Genomic DNA, 23,405 nt, shown 5'->3' with positions numbered 1-23,405 from the left:
TATACGACGCACGATTTGGAACTTGGAGCAGTAGTTTTTGCACTCAAAATATGGAGACACTATCTATATGGCATCAAGTGTATAGTGTACACCGATCATAAGAGTCTTCAGCATATTTTTGATCAAAAACAACTCAATATGAGGCAACGTCGCTGGGTAGAGTTGTTGAACGATTACGATTGTGAATTCCGTTACCACCCCGGAAAGGCTAATGTTGTAGCTGATGCCCTAAGTCGAAAAAAAGAGTAAAACCTCTTAGGGTCCAAGCTTTGAACATTACAATTCGTACCGATCTCACAAAGCAAATTCAAGCAACACAGTTAGAAGCTTTAAAAGAAGAAAATGAAAAAGGCGAAATGAGCAAAGGGTTAGAAAAACAACTTGAAGTAAAAGCTGATGGAACCCTGTATTTTGCTGGTAGGATATGGGTACCAAAACATGGTAACCTAAGGCAACTAGTACTGGATGAAGCACACAAAACGAGGTACTCAATTCACCCGGGAAACGGGAAAATGTACCACGATCTCAAGAAGTTCTATTGGTGGCCCAACATGAAATCCGACATTGCTACTTATGTTGGAAAGTGCCTGACTTGCGCCAAGGTCAAGGCTAAACATCAGAAACCGTCAGGACTGCTGACACAACTAGAGATTCCTCAATGGAAGTGGGAATGTATTACCATGGATTTTATCACAAAGCTACCGAAAATAGTGGGAGGTTACGACACCATCTGGGTGGTTGTGGATCGTCTCAGTAAGTCTACTCACTTCTTACCGATACGAGAAATCGATAAGATGGAAAAGTTGGCACAAGTTTACATAAAGGAATTTATTTCTAGATACGGTGTGCCTGTGTCCATCATCTCTGATCGCGACAGCCGATTTACTTCAAGGTTCTGGCAAACTTTACAGAAAGCAATGGGGACACGTTTGGATATGAGTACAGCATATCACCCCCAGACAGATGGCCAAAGTGAAAGAACCATTCAAACCCTAGAAGACATGCTAAGGGCATGTGTCATCGATTTCGGAAACAGATGGGATAAACATCTACCACTGGCAGAATTCTCATACAATAACAGTTACCACACGAGCGTAAAGGCCGTGCCTTTTGAAGCACTTTATGGCAGAAAGTGCAGGTCTCCCGTATGTTGGACTGAACTAGGGGATAGTCAACTGATAGGTCCTGAGATCATACACGAAACAACTGAGAAGATCGTCCAAATACAAGAGAGACTGAAAACAGTTCGAAGTCGCCAAAAGAGTTATGCTGATATAAGAAGAAAACCGCTAGAATTTCAAGTGGGCGACAAAGTCATTTTAAAAATGTCACCCTGGAAAGGCGTTGTACGATTCGGTAAACGAGGAAAGCTAAGTCCTAGGTACGTAGGACCCTTTGAAATCACCGAAAGAATTGGAACAGTTGCTTATCGATTAAAGCTACCGCAAGAACTTAGTAGTGTTCATGACACATTTAACGTGTCAAATTTAAAGAAATGTTTAGCTGAAGAGGATGTCGTAATTCCTCTTGACGAAATACGAATCAACGATAAACTCCATTTTATCGAAGAACCTGTTGAAATCATGGATCGTGAGGTCAAACAATTAAAACAAAGCAAAATACCGATAGTTAAGGTTCGTTGGAATGCTAGACGAGGACCCGAGTTTACTTGGGAACGTGAGGATCAAATGAAGCAAAAGTATCCACATTTGTTCACTGATATCGCTCATAAAATAGGTACTACTCAAAATTTCGGGACGAAATTTTCTTTAACGGGGAGGTACTGTGATGACCCGAAAAATTTCGACTAATTTAAACCAATTCTCTATATGATTTAATATTATGTAAACCGGTATATATATATATATATATATATATATATATATATATATATATATATATATATATATATATTATAAGATGTACAAGTAAAACACTAATTGCTACCGTAAAAACGACTTTGCTACAGTAAAACACTATTTGCTACAGTGAAAACGACTTTGCTACAGTAGCTACACTGAAAACGACTTTGCTACAGTGAATTGCTACTTTGCTACCGTAAACACTATTTGCTACAGTAAACACTATTTGATGTCGATGAACTAGAAAACAAAGCACAAATGAGCTGGCAGACCACCCCATGCGATCGCATGGGAAATGGCCTGGAAAGCCATGCGATCGCATGGCCCCAAAATTCTGGCCAAGTGCTATAAATAGCCACGAATTCGGACGAGTTAATCACATTTTTTTTCTTTTCTTCATCTGTAATCTATAATTATAATTATAATTTATAATTTAAGTTTAATAATAATAAGGTATAATACGTGGATGTTTTAATTCGGGTTTCAAACCGTTTTAAACTAAGGAAATGTTGGGTATTATTCGGGGTATTGTTCTTGAATCCAAGGCCAACCATACAGTCATCTACCAACATTACGTCTACGCAATTTGCCTACAATAATGAGTCTCAATATTGAACCGTGAGTTTATAGTCTCCCCTTTTTAAATACTTTAAATATTTTTGGGCTGAGAATACATGCAATTTATTTTAAACGCAATAAGACACAAGTACATACTAAATTCAACACTGAGTTAAACCGAAAATCCCTTAGCTTTGGTAACTAGTAGCTGCCAGTACATAGGATATGGACTGGTGGGCGCGAATAATTGTATATGGATCCATAGGGCTTGACATCCCTGTTCGAGCTAGAGCGCTAGCCTTTTAACGGACGTATGTTATTTGAGTTTATGACACGTTGGTTTGCGTGTATTAAAACGAATGGGGTAATTATCATTATAGCGTTAAGTTTAGTTACCAGGGTGCTCTGTTACGTAGAATCTATTGATAAAGTTTTGATGAAATCTTGTGGTCTATCTTTATATACTTATGACTCGAGCAATTAAACCTATAACTCACCAACATTCGTGTTGACTTTTTAGCATTTTTTATTCTCAGGTCCTTAGACTGCTTCCGCTGTGATGTGCTTGTTGCCTGCATGGAGTCTCTCATGCTTTGTACAAAGTTTATTGCATTCAAAATAAAACTGCGTTGTGTAATAAATAATTGGACTGTGATATCAACCTGTAAATTAAAGACTTATGTATTTTGGTGTTTTGCTTATACCTAAGCACTCTGATGTTATGCGAGGTGTATATAAAATAGCTTATATTTTACAAGGAAATACTATTAAATATGATACAATTTTACACAAGATATTTATTTATTTATAGAATGGATATACTTAAACCTTGCTACAACACTTATAGGCAGTGTACCTAATCGTACAGTAGTGTAGTTTTTAGTAAGTCCGGTTCGTTCCACAGGGAATCTTTTTCACAAAGCTTAACGCTATATTAGTTTAAATTTATAAAAATACAAATATATATATAAGTAATATTATTATTATAAAGGGGGGTTTTTACCGTTTAATGACCGGTTTGTCGATTTTAAAAACTTTAGTCGCAGTTAAAACCAAATGTAAAATATTAAAAATAAATAAAAGAATTAATTTAAAGCGTAAAGTAAATAACGATAATAAAATTGCGATAAATAAAAGTGCGATAATTAAAAAGTACGATAATTAAAAGTGCAATTAAATACAATAACAATAAATAAAAGTGCGATAATTAGAAGTGCAATTAAATATAAAATAAAGGAAATTAAATATAAAATAAAAGAATTATGCTTATTTAAACTTCCGTAATCATGATGTCTGACGTGTTGATTTTAGTTTTATGCCCATGGGTTAATTGTCCTTTGTCCTGGATTATTTAATATGTCCGTCTGGTTTTTGTCCATAACAGTCCATCAGTCATAAATATAAAGTGCGAGTGTCCTCGTCAAATTATCCTTATACCTGAAGTCAAATATTTCAACTAATTGGGGACTTAAACTGTAACAAGATTTTAATACTTTGTTTAATAATTACACCAGGATGTCGACTGAGTGTAACCCAAGGTTTTAATACTTTGTTATCAATTATGCCAAGTGTCCTTGTACATAATTTCACCCCTGTTTTAATAATTCTAGTGGCTATTAATCCATTCCCGTGTCCGGTTAAATGAACGATTATTCGTACATATAAATATCCCGCCCATCGTGTCCGATTGAGTGTATATGGTTATTTATAGGGACGTCCAATTGTAAATCTTTATATTAAAATTAACAAACTATCATTTAGTTAAACAAATATAAAGCCCATTAATAGCCCATAGTCTAATTTCCACAAGTGTCGTTCTTTTGTCCAAACCCCAATTATGGTACAAAGCCCAATTACCCAATTTTAGTAATTAGCCCAACATCATGATTACTTCGTTTTAAATAAGCATAATAATAACTTAGCTACGAGACATTAAATTAAAAAGGTTGAACATAACTTACAATGATTAAAAATAGCGTAGCGTTACACGGACAGAATTTCGACTTACACCCTTACAACATTCGCTAACATACCCTTATTATTAGAATTTAAAATTAAAATTAAAATTAAAATATAAATTATATATATTTACGTATACATATATAGAGAGAGATTGAATTTTTTTTGGATATATTTTTTTACGTCGAACTGCGTTGGCTTTTATAGGGAATTGAGTCCAGGGGAACTCCGCGACTCGCGGCATTTTTCTTCTTCAAACTCCGCAAGTCGCGGAGTTTGAAATTACAGCTCACTCAGCTTCGGCTCTTTGTTTACCGACGAATTATAAATATATTATAATATATATATATATATATTAATTTTAAGAATTAATTATATATTATATTATATTTATATACATAGTTAACTTGTAATTTTTAGTCCGTTGCGTCGAGCGTTGAGAGTTGACTCTGGTCCCGGTTCCGGATTTTCGAACGTCCTTGCGTACAATTTAATATCTTGTACTTTGCATTTTGAATCTTGTACTCTTGCAATTTTGAGATGTTTCTTATCAATAATTGGAACCTCTTTGATTGTATTTTGTACTTTTGAGCTTTTTGGTCGTTTGCTTCTTCAATTCGTCGAATCTGTCTTTTGTCTTCACCTTTTATTATTTAAACGAATATCACTTTTAAATAGAACAATTGCAACTAAAAGCTTGTCTTTCTTGAGGAATAATGCTGATGTCTCGCGAGGTGTATATAAAATACTATTAAATTTTACAAGGAAATACTATTAAATACGATACAATTTTACACAAGATATTTATTTATTTATAGAATGGATATACTTAAACCTTGCTACAACACTTATAGGCAGTGTACCTAATCGTACAGTAGTGTAGTTTTTAGTAAGTCCGGTTCGTTCCACAGGGAAAATCTTTAAACAAAGCTTAACGCTATATTAGTTTACTTTTATAAAAATACAAATATATATACAAGTAATATTATTATTATAAAGGGAGGTTTTTACCGTTTAATGACCGGTTTGTCGATTTTAAAACTTTAGTCGCAGTTAAAACCAAATGTAAAATATTAAAAATAAATACAAGACTTAAATTAAAGCGTAAAGTAAATAACGATAATGAAATTGCGAATAATAAAAGTGCGATAAAATAAACTTGCGATAATTAAAAAGTACGATAATTAAAAGTGCAATTAAATACAATAACAATAAATAAAAATGCGATAATTAGAAGTGCAATTAAATATAAAATAAAGGAAATTAAATATGAAATAAAAGAATTATGCTTATTTAAACTTCCGTAATCATGATGTTTGACGTGTTGATTTTAGTTTTATGCCCATGGGTTAATTGTCCTTTGTCCTGGATTATTTGATATGTCCGTCTGGTTTTTGTCCATAACAGTCCATCAGTCATAAATATAAAGTGCGAGTGTCCTCGTCAAATTATTCTTATACCCGAAGTTAAATATTTCAACTAATTGGGGACTTAAACTGTAACAAGATTTTAATACTTTGTTTAATAATTACACCAGGATGTCGACTGAGTGTAACCCAAGGTTTTAATATTTTGTTATCAATTATACCAAGTGTCCTTGTACATAATTTCACCCCTGTTTTAATTATTCTAGTGGCTATTAATCCATTCCCGTTTCCGGTTAAATGAACGATTATTCGTACATATAAATACCCTGCCCATCGTGTCCGATCGAGTGTAAATGGTTATTTATAGGGACGCCCAATTGTAAATCTTTATATTGACATTAACAAACTATCATTTAGTTAAACAAATATAAAGCCCATTAATAGCCCATAGTCTAATTTCCACAAGTGTCGTTCTTTTATCCAAACCCCAATTATGGTACAAAGCCCAATTACCCAATTTTAGTAATTAGCCCAACATCATGATTACTTCGGATTAAATAAGCATAATAATAACTTAGCTACGAGACATTAAATTTAAAAGGTTGAATATAACTTACAATGATTAAAAATAGCGTAGCGTTACACGGACAGAATTTCGACTTACACCCTTACAACATTCGCTAACATACCATTATTATTAGAATTATAATTAAAATTAAAATTAAAATATAAATTATAAATATAAATATTACGATATAGATAGAGAGATGGATATATGTTGGATTTTACGTTCACCAAACTGCGAATTTATAGGCCTGTGAACTGAAAAAGGAGCTCATGCGATCGCATGAGCTTTGCTCTTCAAGGCCATGCGATCGCATGGCCAGCTGGGGAGGCTCACATTTGGTTGTTTTCTTCTGCCGACGGTTTTATAAATAAATATAATATATTAAATAATTATAAGAATTATTTAAATAATATATTATATTTATGTGCATAGTTGACTTGTAATTTTTAGTCCGTTGCGTCGAGCGTTGAGAGTTGACTCTGGTCCCGGTTCCGGATTTTCGAACGTCCTTGCGTACAATTTAATATCTTGTACTTTTTGTTTTGAATCTTGTACTCTTGTAATTTTGAGACGTTTCTTATCAATAATTGGAACCTCGTTGATTGTATTTTGTACTTTTGAGCTTTTTGGTCGTTTGCGTCTTCAATTCGTCGAATCTGTTTTTTGTCTTCACCTTTTATTATTTAAACGAATATTACTTGTAAATAGAACAATTGCAACTAAAAGCTTGTCTTTCTTGAGAAATAATGCTATGAATTATATGTTCGTTTTTAGCATTATCAAATATTCCCACACTTGAGCGTTGCTTGTCCTCAAGCAATATCGTCTTGAAATACAAAAATCACTTCTTTATTCTTCACACTTTGTACATCAGTGATTTCTATACGGCGGTATAAACAATGGTAGTAACGATATGGTTTACAGTCCCACATGACTATAAAAATTTAGATCCATTAAGGAAATTGGATCTTTATGAAAACGTTTGATCTTTTGAAAATTAAATCTAGTTTTTACCCTAGATAAGTTTTCCGGAATAACCCTTTACCGGTGTTTGCAAAATATTTTTGTGGGCTTGGTGGGTTTCAGATTTGAAAATTTTAGCTCAAAACTTATGGTTTTGTGTCACCCACTTGCTAACCTTGTATTAGGAAAGCAACACGTCCAGTTTACTTGTCCCGTATATTTCCTTTCGGTAAACTACCATCCGGTTGTAAAGGAAAGCGTTGAACAAGCAACTGTTAAGGCAATGTCCCCTGACATGCTTTTAATTATGGTCTATAACGTGTCGGACGCAATTACTATCCTTTGTAGGAGCAATAGTAAAGCTCACCCTTATAATTTGTAGGTTTGGCACAAGGTCCTGTCTTTGACCACTATGCAACCACCGTTCTTACGGTTGACACCCAATTTGGTTCAGGTGACCTAATGAATTCCAGGTGAATTCCTAGGATTTTACGTTCAATGGTAATGAACGCATTGAAAATAGGGTTTTCAGAAAACAAATCGGTTTGTAATTTTGATCAAAATATTTTCTCGTTCAAGCTCGAGTTTAGATATCATTGAATTCCATGAGTTTGTAATTCTCAATCTTTAAGGTCAATCTCAAGGATTGAGTAATATCAGGCTTAAAAGCTGATTTTTAGTCTTTAAGGAGATTATCCTTTCTGGGGATCTGATTCATTAGTCTTATCAAGCTAATTTGCATGGTGCCCCCCCATTTTACGAGATAAATCCTTCTCATGGTTAGGATAAATCTGACCACTTGGCGACCCTGTTTGATGCTGAGGTCCGTGGATTTCCTGCTGATTTTAGTGATGACTTTTCTAGGTTTTTCGTCAACCTACAGCTGGTCTGGACGACAACTTCATGACCTAACTCAAGAAGCGCGTTTCTTTTTCGGAAGACTTTACTTCCTTTTAATGATGGAATTGATTCATCGTGTAGATCCATCTCTTCTTTTCTTTCATCGGGTAAAATAGTTTAGTTTAGTCCAAAGCAAAAGTATTTTCAATTATTTGTTACAGAAATATGTGACATATGTTTAAGATAACTTGGTAATTTTTTCCACACTTGGCTTTTATTTTCCTTTTTATTGTTCTCTATTCCATTTTAAATGAATTTTAACATTTTGGTTTGTTTCTCAATTTATGTCCTTTCCGAGGTAACAATAATTTCGGTGTTAACACCTAGTTTTATCGTTCATAAATATGTATAAACATGATTTTGAGTTCATTTAATTGAAAATTTTGAAAATTTTTACTAGAATTGGGTAGTCAGTATATAAGACTAGGGCTGTTCTTTATTATCAGAGAGCACTAGATTCTAATACAACTACTACGTTACTAGTATTTTTAATGGTAACCAAGTGTATAAAGATAAAAATTTTAAAAATCCGAAAGAATTTAACCCCTTCCCACACTTAAGATCTTGCAATGCCCTCATTTGCAAGAAATCAGTACAATTTAAATTATTGAGGGTGATTAGCGTAGAAATGATTAAATTTTACCAAAGTTTCCAAACATATTGGCGTTTGTTTGCTGAATGATAAATGGTGCATATCATTTGTTCATTTCGTCTGTTGTTACATCACATTTATTTGTCATCTTGTCGTCAAAATTAGTAGCTTTTGCTGAACTTAATGCCAGTCTTTGAAAATGCGCTGTTTTACCCTGTTTTGTACAATCGACAATATACATACATACAAATATAATCATGCATGGCAATTTGAAATGGGACTTAATATCCCACTTTCAAATTCTAAATATGAAATATTAGTACACAATAATAATAAAATAATAAAAATTACACAAATATATCCAATAACATAAGTTTAAACATGAAAAAGTCAAAAGATAAAAACATAAAAATTATAAAAATAACCAAATGGAACTAAATCAATCTGGATAGGGGTTCCAGTTCATCTCATCGGGTGGGTTCCATTGTTGGTTATAGGTGTTCTGATAGGCTTGGTTATAGTCATACCGGTTAAAGGGTGGTCGGATATCGGGGCTATGTGGCGAAAAATGAGCAGGTCGCGTAGGTACATAGTTATTTGGTACCTGATATGATAGCTGGCTCATGATTTGGTGCTGATGAACTAACCAGCTATCATGTTAGCGTCGCCTATAATCCTCGTATACTCGCTCGGAGTTCCACTGCTCATACATACTATGTCTTGCCGCGTTCGTCATTGCTTCCTCATCTATACGAACGTGGACGTCAAGAATAGCATCTCGAAAGACAACCCTAATGTCTTCCGCCTCCTCCATTTCCTCGTCTGAGCCTCTCTCTACCTGAGGATGAGATCCCTCATAGGGTACTGCCTGGTTACGTCTACTTTTTAATACCTTAGCACCCACATAAACTTTCAATCCTAAGGGCTCAACCTGTTCTCTACAAATCTGTAATGGACCCCCTTGGTTCCTATCAACACCTAAATACTCTCCAATGAGAGTAACAAAAATACCTCCTCCTATTATACTCCCGTCCTGCATTCCCTCTACCATTTTAGATAAATAAAAAGCAACACAGTAAGGGATATTGACAAAGCTTCTAGGATCCCGAATACACTTTAGGTAGAATAAATCATATAAGGTAATTTTTTCTTTATTATGACCTCTTTGTGTAATCGAGTTAGCCAAAAATCTATGAATAATACGAAGCTCGGCTCTGTCAATATGTGTATAGGAGTGTCCTCCTGCTCGTGTAAAAACATCAAAATGTGACATACGCCTCCAAATGGCGTCGGCGTCAAAGTTACTATCTACCCATTCACCATAATGAATCAAGTTTGTACAATCGGGTGATAGCAACTCACCAGGAGTATATATCTGTAAGGCCCTGGCCATGTCCAGCATGGACATTCTGTACATCCTACCCCCAAGGATAAACCTAAGAAATCTTCTATCATCTATTCTAACTATATTTGTATCAAGTGATACAGTACTCATCAACTCAACACACCATTCCTTATATACAGGTCTACGAATGGTGAAAAGACGTTCCCAATCTGTAAAAGAAGAACTGCCATACCTTTGAACTAAAAGCTGTCTAACACGGTCAGCTAGATGGACCGTTTCCAAAGGGGCCCAATCGATTACCCTTGGCACCTCTACATTTTTTGTTACCAATTTGAATTTGTTCCTTTGATATGTCTCGTAATCTCTCCATCTTCTATCAAATCTCAGATTAGGATGTAGAGTGTGCTCAGTAATCGTTGGGAATTCTACTGGCGGCCTCATTGGGAATACTATGAATTCATCAACAAACTGTACCGGATCATAATAAGGTATGTGCTGATCAGGCTGTTGTTGTTGTTCATGTTGTGGTTCTTGTTCGTGTTGCATTTCTGGTTCTGGTTCTGCTACTGGTGATGGTCGTCTAGATGATGATGCTCCTGAACCTCCAGTATCGGCTTTCTGCAAAACACATTAAACACAAAATTTGTGCATCCAAATATGCATTAGTGTTAGCAAAATAACAACTTAAAACAATCACTATAACATGTTAAATCAAAATTAAACTTATACACATTTTCACAATTTTTCACAATTCTACACTTTTCAAATAAGCACATATGAAAATGTATACAAAATTCATAAGCATTTAACTCAAATAACATGTCAAAATATTCATTACTAATAATTAAACAAGTCTCAAATGGCAAATATATCAAATTAATCAAGTTCATGAATTTTGGACTTAAAAAGTCCACTTTAATCTCCAAAAATCATGTTTAGGATCATTGTTTGGATCATTTAACTATCTAAACATGTTACACTACTCAATTTAGCAATAATTCATGACAAAAATCGGCCATAACCTGTTTATATCAAAAAGCCCCAAATTGCTCAAGAACACAAACCCTAGATTTCTAAAATTTTTGAAGTTTTTAGCTTCAAATCATGTTAAATAGCATTAATCTAGGTTATACATGCATAAAATACTAACAATTTAACACTAATTACACTAGAAATTAACAAAATTGCATTAGGTAAAAAATTGGTAATTATCACAAAAACTAGGAATTTATAGAGTTTAGGGGTGTAATTTTTACCAATTTGCTGAAGAATGAGAATCTAGGCATGATTAGAGCAAGAATTTTGATGAATTACGGTAAAAAAATGGCGAAAATTGGTGAATTTTTGGGTGAGTTTCGTGAATGTATGTGTGTGTTTGTGTTGAGGCAGAACCGAGCTGCTGTATGTATCAGGCCTGCATTTGGTCCCCATGCGATCGTATGGGTTCCAAGTGCAAACCCCATGCGATCGCATGGGGTGCCGGCTACAGTAATTTCAGTTTTTTTTTTTTTTTTTTTTTTTTTTATAAAACCTTATACTTTATAAAACTTATAATTAATTAAATTTTAAAAATTTTGTTTTCCTTTAGGAGCGAGGGTGTTTCGGATCGTTGTCCTAGTCTGTCCCTCGACAAAATTTTAAAATTTGTCAAATCAAAGCGCGGTTTTTAAAAGTAAAGATTTTTGGGTTTTTTTAATGTTTTTGGCATACTTTAATTCAATAAGATTAAAAATAATGATAATAAAAGTTCTCGTCCCTCCCTCGGGTAAAGCAATTTCGGTTCAAAGACCTAGTCTTCAACTTACGACGAATTTTAAAAATCATATTTTTAATTTAATGAGATAAAGTAAATTTTTGTTTTTAAATTCACACAACTTAAATATAAAATTCAAAATTAATATTAAAAATTTCACACCAAACTTAAAATTTGAAATGCATAAAATTAAAAATTCATATTTTAAAAATTAAAAATTCACACCAAACTTAATTTAAAAATTCATATTATAATTTCACACCAAACTTATATTAATTTTTCAAATATTTACAATTTTAAATATATTGGTTTTACAAAGTTTACAATATTAATTTAAGATTTATATATAAATTTTAAAAACATGGTAAAAATAAAATTAAAATTTTTTTTGGCTTTTTATCCCACTTTAATCAATCAAATATTATCAAAAATATGCGCCCCTCTTTTCGGTAAAGTAATTTCGGTTCCAAAACCTAATTTAACTCATGACGAATTTTAGAAATATTTTGGGTTGATTGATTAAAGATATTTATACCTTAAGAATAAACGTTAAATTTCGCAGTGATGTAATAAATTTTTGAATGATATCAATAATTTCGGTCGCCAAACCTAATTTTATTCAATACCAATTTAATACTTTATAGCGAACAAATTAGCGTTTATTATCAAAAGGTTAAAAATAAAAATAATAAAAACTGTACAAAAATACCTGTGAAATAGATTTCTTAGTTATATGATCTATCCCATTCATAAGATAGTCGGTTTAATTGGTTTTCCATGGCTACATAGGCGTAACCTCGAGCATTCAGTGTCTTTTCTTCTAAACATATGAACGGTCCGTCTCTGCATAAAGTAACAAATTCGGTATTTGAATAGGTTTGATTATTTGAACATTTACCTCCATGTGACCATTTTCCGCATTTGTGACATCGTTCTAGGTGTCGTGCTCTTCTTTTTGCTGCGGATTTTGATTTTCCTTTACCAAATTGTAACTTATTATCTTCGCATCTGGATTCTTTTCTTACTCCGTCCAATCTTTCTCTGATTACTGATACTATTTCACTCGGAAGTGTGTCATTATTACGTTTAGTGATCAAAGCGTGTAGCATTAGACCATGGTTTAGTTCACAGGCAGTCTTTATTTCCTAAAAAAATAAAAATTCAGAATGGGGGGAGAAGACTAGTTCTTTAGGGTCTGCTAGGGAAAGACCATTCGGGTTCCATTTTTGAGAACTACACGAAAACAGACAATCTAACTCTAACAGAAATACATAAACCCCTTTAAAGACTTGATTCTCCCCACACTTAGTTAGCTGTGGTGTCGAAATTGTGATTAACTTCGTTGTCGACTTCCATCGGACTATCTATGTAGTGTTTAACTCTGTGACCATTAACTTTAAATTCAATTCCATTTGAATTTATCAATTCTACTGTTCTGTATGGAAAAACTCTTTTAACTATGAATGGTCCAGACCATCTTGATTTCAATTTTCCAGGAAATAGCTTGAATCGTGAATTGAAAAGAAGAACTCAGTCTCCTTCTTTAAATTCTTTTGAACTTTTGATTCTTTTATCATGCCATTTCTTCGTTCTTTCTTTATAGATTAACGAATTTTCGTATACTTCATGTCTTAATTCTTCTAATTCGTTTAGTTGACTTAATCGTAGACGTCCGGCTTCATGTAAATCAAGATTACATGTCCTCAAAGCCCAAAATGCTTTGTGTTCAATTTCTACTGGAAGATGACATGCTTTTCCATAAACAAGTCTAAAAGGTGTGGTTCTAATTGGAGTTTTGTAGGCTGTTCTAAAAGCCCAGAGTGCATCCTCCAATTAAATGGACCATTCCTTCGGATTTGATCCTACGGTTTTCTCTAGAATACGTTTTAAAGCTCGGTTGGTATTTTCAACTTGTCCACTTGTTTGTGGATGATATGCGGTTGAGATTTTATGAGTTACTCCATATCTTTTAAGAACTTTCTCAAGTTGATTATTACAGAAATGAGTACCCCGATCACTTATTAAAGCTTTCGGTGTTCCAAACCTTGCAAAAAGACGTTTTAAAAAGTTGACAACAACTCGTGCATCGTTAGTTGGGAGAGCTTATGCTTCCGCCCATTTAGATACATAATCAATGGCTACGAGAATATAGAGATTATTATGAGATTTTGGAAATGGACCCATAAAGTCAATACCCCAAATGTCAAATACTTCACATACTTGTATGACATTTTGTGGCATTTCATCACGTTGACTTATTTTTCCGGCCCTTTGACAAGCATCACAGGATTTGCAAAGAAGGTGTGCGTCTTTGTAAATTGTAGGCCAATAGAATCCAGCATCATAAACTTTTCTTGCTGTTAGTTGAGGCTCATAATGCCCTCCTGTTGGTCCTGTGTGACAATGGTTTAATATTTTACTAGCTTCATCTCCAAATACACATCGGCGTATTATTACATCGGGACAACTTTTAAACAGATGTGGATCTTCCCAAAAATAGTGTTTTATATCACTGAAGAATTTCTTTCGTTTTTGGTACGATAATCCTTTTTCAAGGAATCCACAAACTAAGTAGTTTGCATAGTCTGCAAACCATGAGATTTCATTATAATCTATCTTCAATAGATATTCATCAGGAAAGTTGTCTTGTATGGCCGATTCATTTAGAACTTCTAATTCGGGATTTTCAAGACGAGAAAGATGATCAGCGGCGAGATTTTCTGCTCCTCTTTTATCTCGGATTTCAATATCAAACTCTTGTAAGAGTAAGATCCAACGGATTAATCTTGGTTTAGCATCTTGTTTCGAAAATAGGTATCTAAGAGCAGAATGGTCGGTATTGACCACCGTTTTTGCTAGAACGAGATATGATCGAAATTTGTCAAAAGCAAAGACAATAGCAAGGAGTTCTTTTTCAGTAGTTGTATAGTTCGTTTGTGCTCCTTGTAATGTCTTACTAGCATAATATATAGGTTGAAATCGTTTTTCAATCCTTTGTCCTAAAACGGCTCCCATTGCAAAATCACTTGCATCGCACATTAGTTCAAATGGTAGATTCCAATTTGGTGTTATCATGATCGGCGCATTAGTGAGTTTCTCTTTAAGAATATTAAAAGATTTGATACATTCATCTGAAAAGATGAATGGAGCATCCTTTTTTAGGAGTTTATTCATAGGAGTGGCAATTTTAGAAAAATCTTTTATGAAACGTCGGTAAAAACCGGCATGCCCTAGAAAACTCCTAACTCCTCTAACATTGGTGGGATGTGGAAGTTTAGCAATTACATCTAATTTAGCTCTATCCACTTCAATTCCTTCTTTTGAAATTTTATAACCAAGAACGATGCCTTCTTTAACCATAAAATGGCATTTCTCCCAATTAAGAACTAGATTTGATTGTTCGCATCTAATAAGCATTCATTCCAGATTAACTAGACATGATTCAAATGTATCACCGAAGACTGAAAAGTCATCCATGAAAACTTCCATGCATTCTTCTATCATGTCGTGAAAAATCGCCATCATGCACCTTTGAAAGGTTGCAGGGGCGTTGCAAAGTCCAAATGGCATGCGTTTGTAAGCAAAAGTACCATAAGGGCACGTGAACATGGTTTTCTCTTGGTCCTCGGGTGCTATTGGAATTTGAAAATATCCGGAAAATCCATCTAGAAAACAATAGTAACTATTTCCGGCTAATCTTTCCAATATTTGATCAATGAAAGGTAAGTGAAAGTGATCTTTTCTGGTGGCGTCATTTAATTTTCTATAATCAATACACACACGCCATCCTGTTACAGTTCTAGTAGGAATAAGCTCATTTTTCTCATTTGTAATGACAGTCATGCCACCCTTCTTAGGCACGCATTGAACTGGGCTTACCCATGGACTATCAGAAATTGGATAAATTATACCCGCATCTAGCAGTTTAATAATCTCTTTCTTAACTACATCTTGCATATTAGGATTTAGTCTTCGTTGGCGTTGCACATACGTTTTATGACCTTCTTCCATAAGGATTTTATGTGTGCAATACGAAGGACTTATTCCTTTAATATCATGAATCTTCCATGCAATGGCTGGTTTATGAGCTTTCAACACAGAAATGAGTTGTGATTTCTCATTTTCAGTAAGAGAAGACGATATTATTACAGGTAATTCAGATTCACCATGTAAATAAGCGTATTCCAAATGGTTTGGAAGTGGCTTTAATTCTAATTTCGGAGGTTCTTCTATCGATGATTTATATCGATATCTGTCTTCTTATTTTAGCATTTGAATTTCTTCTGTTGTTGGTTCATATCCATTAGCTATAAGTGTAGCTAACATTTCAGCTTCCTCAATTGGTTCATTACCTTCTCCTAAAGAACATTCTCCTGTTCCTTGTAATTCTGGAAATTCTTCTAATAATTCTGCATGTGCATCTATAGTTTGAATATAATAACATGTATCATCTGCAGATTGTGGTTGTTGCATTGCTCTATCAACTGAAAAGGTAACACTCTCGTCCTCTATACTTAGGGTCAATTTCTTACCGAACACGTCTATCATTGCTTTAGCCGTGTTTAAGAATGGTCTTCCTAATATGAGAGGAACTTGAGAATCTTCTTCCATGTCCAGAACAACAAAATCTACTGGAAATACTAAAGTACCAACTTTAACTAGCATGTTCTCCATTATCCCTCTAGGATATTTTATTGATCTATCGGCTAGTTGTATGCTTATTCTGGTTGGTTTCAATTCTCCAAGGTCTAGTTTAGCGTATAGTGAATATGGCATTAGATTTATACTAGCACCTAAGTCTGCCAATGCTTCTATTGAACTAAGACTACCCAGAAAACATGGAATTGTGAAACTTCCTGGATCAGATAGTTTTTCTGGTATCTTATTCAACAGTACTGCTGAACAATTAGCATTCATGGTAACAGCCGAGAGTTCTTCCATTTTCTTTCTATTTGAGATTAGATCTTTCAAGAATTTAGCATATCTAGGCATTCCTGAAATCACATCAATGAAAGGAAGATTTACATTTATCTGTTTAAACATATCCAAGAATTTGGATTGCTCGGCTTCAGGTTTCTCTTTCTTCATTTTACTCGGGTAAGGAAGTGGTGGTTGGTATGGTTTAACATAAGGTTTAGCCTTAACTGTGTTATCTTCATTAACCTTTTCAACTACCGGTTCTTTTTCCTTATCTTGATCAGGTTGTGGTTCTTGTGGAGTAGGAATAGCTTCATCAGAAGTTACAGGTATTTCAGGTGGTTTAAGTGTTGTACCACTTCTTGTGGTAATGGCTTTAGCTGTTTCATTCCGGGGGTTAGCATTTGAATCACTAGGTAGACTTCCCGGTTTTCTTTCACCTATTAACCTTGCTAGGTTACTTACTTCTTGTTCCAGATTTTGAATAGAAGCTTGTTGATTTCTAAATGCTTGAGCATTTTGTTCATTGGTTTGTTTCTGAGATGTGAAAAACTGCGTTTGAGTTTCAACTAGCTTCGTCATCATATCTTCTAAATTCGGCTTTTTATCATCGGTTTGTTGTGGTGGTTTGTTTTGAAAATTAGGTCTTTGCTGATTGTAATTATTATTGGATACTTGTTGATTGCTAGGACCTTGTTGGTTGTTGTATGGAATATTTCCATTATAGTTCTGGTTTTGATTGTAAATCGGTCTTGGCGGTTGATAATTATTCTGATAATTATTTCCAGGCCTTTGGTTTATGTATGAAATATTCTCTCTTTGTTCCATTGTTAATTCAATACTGAGACAATCTTTTGTCAAATATTGTCCTCCACACTGCTCACGACTAATTTGTATTGAGTGAATATCTTTAGTCATCTTTTCCATTCGTCTCTCCACATCATCTATCTTTGCGGAAATGGAATCTAAGTCATGGCTAGAATCGTCTCTAGCTGCTTTAGATGATCTAACGATATCTTTTTCTTGGTGCCACTCATGTGAGTGGGAAGCAGTGTTATCAATAATTTTATAAGCATCAGTTTCGGTTTTCTTCATAATGGAACCACCAGCTGCTATATCTATGTCTTTTCTTGTAGTGATGTCGCATCCTTGGTAGAATATTTGTACTATTTGACAGGTGTCTAAACCATGTTGAGGACATCCTCTTAATAACTTTTCAAATCTTGTCCACGCCTCATATAGAGTTTCATTTGGTTTCTGTGTGAACGTAACAATTTCTCCTTGAAGTCTTACGGCTTTAGATGCTGAAAAGAATTGTTTAAGAAAATTTACAACTAAAACGTCCCATGTATCAATCACCCCTTCAGGTAACGATTCCAACCAATCTTTGGCTTCTCCCTTTAAAGTCCACGGAAATAACATGAGATATATCTGTTCATCCTCAACTTCTCTTATTTTAAATAGAGTGCAGATCCTATTAAAGTAACGAAGATGTTCATTTGGATCTTCCTTCGGCGCACCACTAAATTGGCATTGATTAGTCACCATGTGTAGAATTTGTCCTTTGATTTCATAATCTGGCGCATTAATGTTTGGATGAGTAATTGCGTGACCTTGGCCAGTGCGTTTAGCTCTCATTCGGTCTTCCATACTTAAAGGTTCCAGATTTTCCATGATTGAATTTGTTGAATCCGAATCACTAGAGGATTCTGATTTAATGGTTCGTTCCTCAACAATCTCTGTTTGAATGATTGGTGGTTCCGGAGGAAAATTTAATGGTTCAGGATCTATGAATCGTCCCTGAATATTATCCGGATTCTCAATTGTGAGGTCGGGTTCAAAAAATGGATTATCGGAAATTTGAATTGGAGTACTTGGTCGACTGGATGACGATTCTAAAGGAAAATCAACGGCAGTAATATTTGCTAGATGTCTTGATCTAGTTACAGGTGGTGAACGTACAAAAGGTGGTGAACGTCTTGCTCGGTGCATTCACTGAATATCCTATTAGTTTTTAAAAGAAAAGAAAAATTATATAAGTTATCCAATTAATAGACTTTTCTGATTTTGCCCACGTTTCGAATAGCCAAAAGATGCAGCAGAGGGGCAGGATTCGTTTGGTCTCAATATAATTGAGGACTTTTTGGCTCCAACAACCCGGTCCACGTACAAATCCAACTATTACTACGAACCAGAAAATTTTGATGTCTATCAATTTAACCACTTAAAATAAATTTTCGTAATTTTAAGAAATTTAGATAAGCAGTAGAATAAAAATCTATGTCCTAAAAACTAGAATAACGAGAAATAAGAAAGAAAAAGAGCGCGTCGAAAAAGGTCGAAAAAGAAAAAAAAATTGAAAAAGGCGTCGAAAAATGAAAGAAACAGAGAATGACTATAAAACTTAAAAACAATCGACTAACCCAACCTTATTACTATCACTAACTTAAAATTATAATCGCAAATTGAGATTACTAATTGGAATGATAATTGATACATAGGTAAAAGGTGTCTAAAAATATTAAAGCTTACAAGTAAAACTATATCCCAAATGGCAATATTTTAAAAAGGTACTAAAACTTACAAAGGCGTCGCAAAATTCTAAAGCACCTAAATCTTAGTCTAAAGAAAAAGCACTTAAGGGATTTTACGACAAAGCCTAAAAATCTAGAAATAAAAATAACTATGGCAAAAACTAAGTTTTAAAACTAAAAACTAGCAAAAAACACAAATATTGCGCTAAAACAATTAAAAAGGGACAAAATATAAAAATATACTAAAAGTTGTAAAAAGTACAATTTTTATAAAAATATTATTTTTATATTATTTATTTTATAAAATTATTAATTTTATAATTTAATTAAACTAAATAAAATTAAATAAAACAAAATAAACTAATTAAAACTAAATATTATAATAAAAATACCCTAATTAGGGTTTAGAATTAATAATAATAATAATTATCCCGTAATTAATGCTGTTAGGGTTCCTGTGTACCCGTGTCAGGGCTGCTCCGCGACTTGCGGTGCCCGAGGCTGGAAAACTCTGCGAGTCGCGGGGTTTCAAATTTCAGATCAGGTTGCTTCGTTTGACAGGTTCAACGTAACTTTATTTATATATATATTTTTTATTTTTCTGTTTTTAATTTAATTAAAATATTTATATAATTTAAATAAAACTTATATTTTAAAAACTAGAATAGAAATAAAAATATGTTACAATTTTATAAATAAAATTCTTAAAACTAGATTTATATATAAATTTTTTTTCGGTTTTTGATTTTATGTTTTAAATAAAAACAAAATATTTAAATAAAACTTATATTTTTATAAAATAAAAATAAAGAAACTTTATAAAACTTAAATATTTAACAAACTCTTAAAAATATTTATATATTTGTTTTCTTTTTATATTTTCGAATTTTTAAAACGTATTTTTACAAAAGCGTATTTTAATAAAAGTAAACTAAAAATAAATTTTTTTTTTTAATATTTAGCGTTGCGCTTTCGGCATTTAAGTTCCCCGGCAGCGGCGCCAAAAATGCTTGATGTTATGCGAGGTGTATATAAAATAGCTTATATTTTACAAGGAAATACTATTAAATATGATACAATTTTACACAAGATATTTATTTATTTATAGAATGGATATACTTTAACCTTGCTACAACACTTATAGGCAGTGTACCTAATCGTACAGTAGTGTAGTTTTTAGTAAGTCCGGTTCGTTCCACAGGGAATCTTTTTCACAAAGCTTAACGCTATATTAGTTTAAATTTATAAAAATACAAATATATATATAAGTAATATTATTATTATAAAGGGGGGTTTTTACCGTTTAATGACCGGTTTGTCGATTTTAAAAACTTTAGTCGCAGTTAAAACCAAATGTAAAATATTAAAAATAAATAAAAGACTTAATTTAAAGCGTAAAGTAAATAACGATAATGAAATTGCGATAAATAAAAGTGCGATAATTAAAAGGTACGATAATTAAAAGTGCAATTAAATACAATAACAATAAATAAAAGTGCGATAATTAGAAGTGCAATTAAATATAAAATAAAGGAAATTAAATATGAAATAAAAGAATTATGCTTATTTAAACTTCCGTAATCATGATGTTTGACGTGTTGATTTTAGTTTTATGCCCATGGGTTAATTGTCCTTTGTCCTGGATTATTTAATATGTTCGTCTGGTTTTTGTCCATAACAGTCCATCAGTCATAAATATAAAGTGCGAGTGTCCTTGTCAAATTATCCTTATACCCGAAGTCAAATATTCCAACTAATTGGGGACTTAAACTGTAACAAGATTTTAATAATTTGTTTAATAATTACACCAGGATGTCGACTGAGTGTAACCCAAGGTTTTAATACTTTGTTATCAATTATGTCAAGTGTCCTTGTACATAATTTCACCCCCGTTTTAGTAATTCTAGTGGCTATTAATCCATTCCCGTGTCTGGTTAAATGAACGATTATTCGTACATATAAATATCCCGCCCATCGTGTCCGATTGAGTGTATATGGTTATTTATAGGGACGTCCAATTGTAAATCTTTATATTAAAATTAACAAACTATCATTTAGTTAAACAAATATAAAGCCCATTAATAGCCCATAGTCTAATTTCCACAAGTGTCGTTCTTTTGTCCAAACCCCAATTATGGTACAAAACCCAATTACCCAATTTTAGTAATTAGCCCAACATCATGATTACTTCGTTTTAAATAAGCATAATAATAACTTAGCTACGAGACATTAAATTAAAAAGGTTGAACATAACTTACAATGATTAAAAATAGCGTAGCGTTACACGGACAGAATTTCGACTTACACCCTTACAACATTCGCTAACATACCCTTATTATTAGAATTTAAAATTAAAATTAAAATTAAAATATAAATTATATATATTTACGTATACATATATAGAGAGAGATTGAATTGTTTTTGGATATATTTTTTTTACGTCGAACTGCGTTGGTTTTTATAGGGAATTGAGTCCAGGGGAACTCCGCAACTCGCGGCATTTTCCTTCTTCAAACTCCGCAAGTCGCGGAGTTTGAAATTACAGCTCACTCAGCTTCGGCTCTTTGTTTGCCGACGAATTATAAATATATTATAATATATATATTAATTTTAAGAATTAATTATATATTATATTATATTTATATACATAGTTAACTTGTAATTTTTAGTCCGTTGCGTCGAGCGTTGAGAGTTGACTCTGGTCCCGGTTCCGGATTTTCGAACGTCCTTGCGTACAATTTAATATCTTGTACTTTGCGTTTTGAATCTTGTACTCTTGCAATTTTGAGACGTTTCTTATCAATAATTGGAACCTCTTTGATTGTATTTTGTACTTTTGAGCTTTTTGGTCGTTTGCGTCTTCAATTCGTCGAATCTGTCTTTTGTCTTCACCTTTTATTATTTAAACGAATATCACTTTTAAATAGAACAATTGCAACTAAAAGCTTGTCTTTCTTGAGGAATAATGCTATGAAATATATGTTCGTTTTTAGCATTATCACACTCGCCCACATGTTTATAACTTTCTATGTTTAGAAAGTCACTTATTTTAATGAATGCAATATTTTATCAAAACGTATCATATAGAGGTCAAAACCTCACTGTGGAATCAATGATTAACGTGCCGCGTCAATAGCGATTTTGACGGGTCGTTACACCAGGTTTTCGATTACTTCAAACAGTTCCATGTCATGGTAGAACGTGAGATAGGAAAGAAGTTAAAGTGTTTTCGGTCCGACAACGGCGGTGAATACTCTTCCAGGTAGTTCGATGCCAGATCATATGGCATCCAACATTAGAAGACAGTTCCACGTACCCCTCAACACAATGGTATTGCAGAAATAATGAACCGAACAATTATGGAACGTGTTCGGAGCATGCTCAGTATGGCTAAGCTGCTAAAGCCATTCTGGGGAGAAGCATTCAGAGCCGCATGTTACTTGATCAACCGATCTCCATCAGTACCACTTAATTTTAAAGTTCCCGAGAAACATTGGTCTGTAAAGGATCCATCATACTCTCACTTAAGAGTATTTGGATGTTTGGCGTACACACATATATCCAACTGTGACGACCCGGAAAATTTCGACTAATTTTAAAGCAAACTCTCGATACGATTTAATATTTTTGACACGATAAGCAAAGTCTGTTAGGTTGAGTCTCAAAAATTTTGAACTGTTTCATATATTCATTTGACTTTCGACCATTCCCGACGATTCACGAACAAATATTTGTAAATAGATATGTGTGTGTATGTATATATATATATATATATATATATATATATATTTGTAAATAGATATGTGTGTGTGTGTGTGTGTGTGTATATATATATATATATAATAATAATAATAATTGATTTCTTGTGCAACCTTCTTCTGGGCTTTTGATTTCGGTTTGAAGCTATGAAGCTATGAAGCTCTCAGCTTTGAACACAAACTTGCACTTAGGATGAACTGATCTGGGAGTGTTATGATTGATTTGTTTTGTCATCTTCTTTGGTTCGGGCGATGGGGTCTTGATCTTTGACTTTCGACTAACTTTGTGAATTGAAAGTAGCTTGATATGATATTGTGTGAACCTCTTT

The 23,405-nt window shown here is 33.4% G+C and overlaps 1 non-coding gene across 1 annotated transcript; it reads left to right on the top strand.

The window, feature by feature from the left end:
• The first annotated feature begins 17,967 nt into the window (after window positions 1-17,967).
• LOC139860913 (small nucleolar RNA R71) lies at window positions 17,968-18,074 on the top strand. Its single transcript, XR_011763539.1, has one exon. It is a non-coding gene; the product is annotated as a small nucleolar RNA R71 (small nucleolar RNA).
• Window positions 18,075-23,405: the final 5,331 nt, after the last annotated feature.

Source organism: Rutidosis leptorrhynchoides, chromosome 7, assembly GCF_046630445.1.
Source record: "Rutidosis leptorrhynchoides isolate AG116_Rl617_1_P2 chromosome 7, CSIRO_AGI_Rlap_v1, whole genome shotgun sequence".
Lineage (NCBI taxonomy): Eukaryota > Viridiplantae > Streptophyta > Magnoliopsida > Asterales > Asteraceae > Rutidosis > Rutidosis leptorrhynchoides.
The sequence above is the reverse complement of the archived record's forward strand: the minus strand, read 5'-3'. Positions and strand labels throughout refer to the sequence as shown.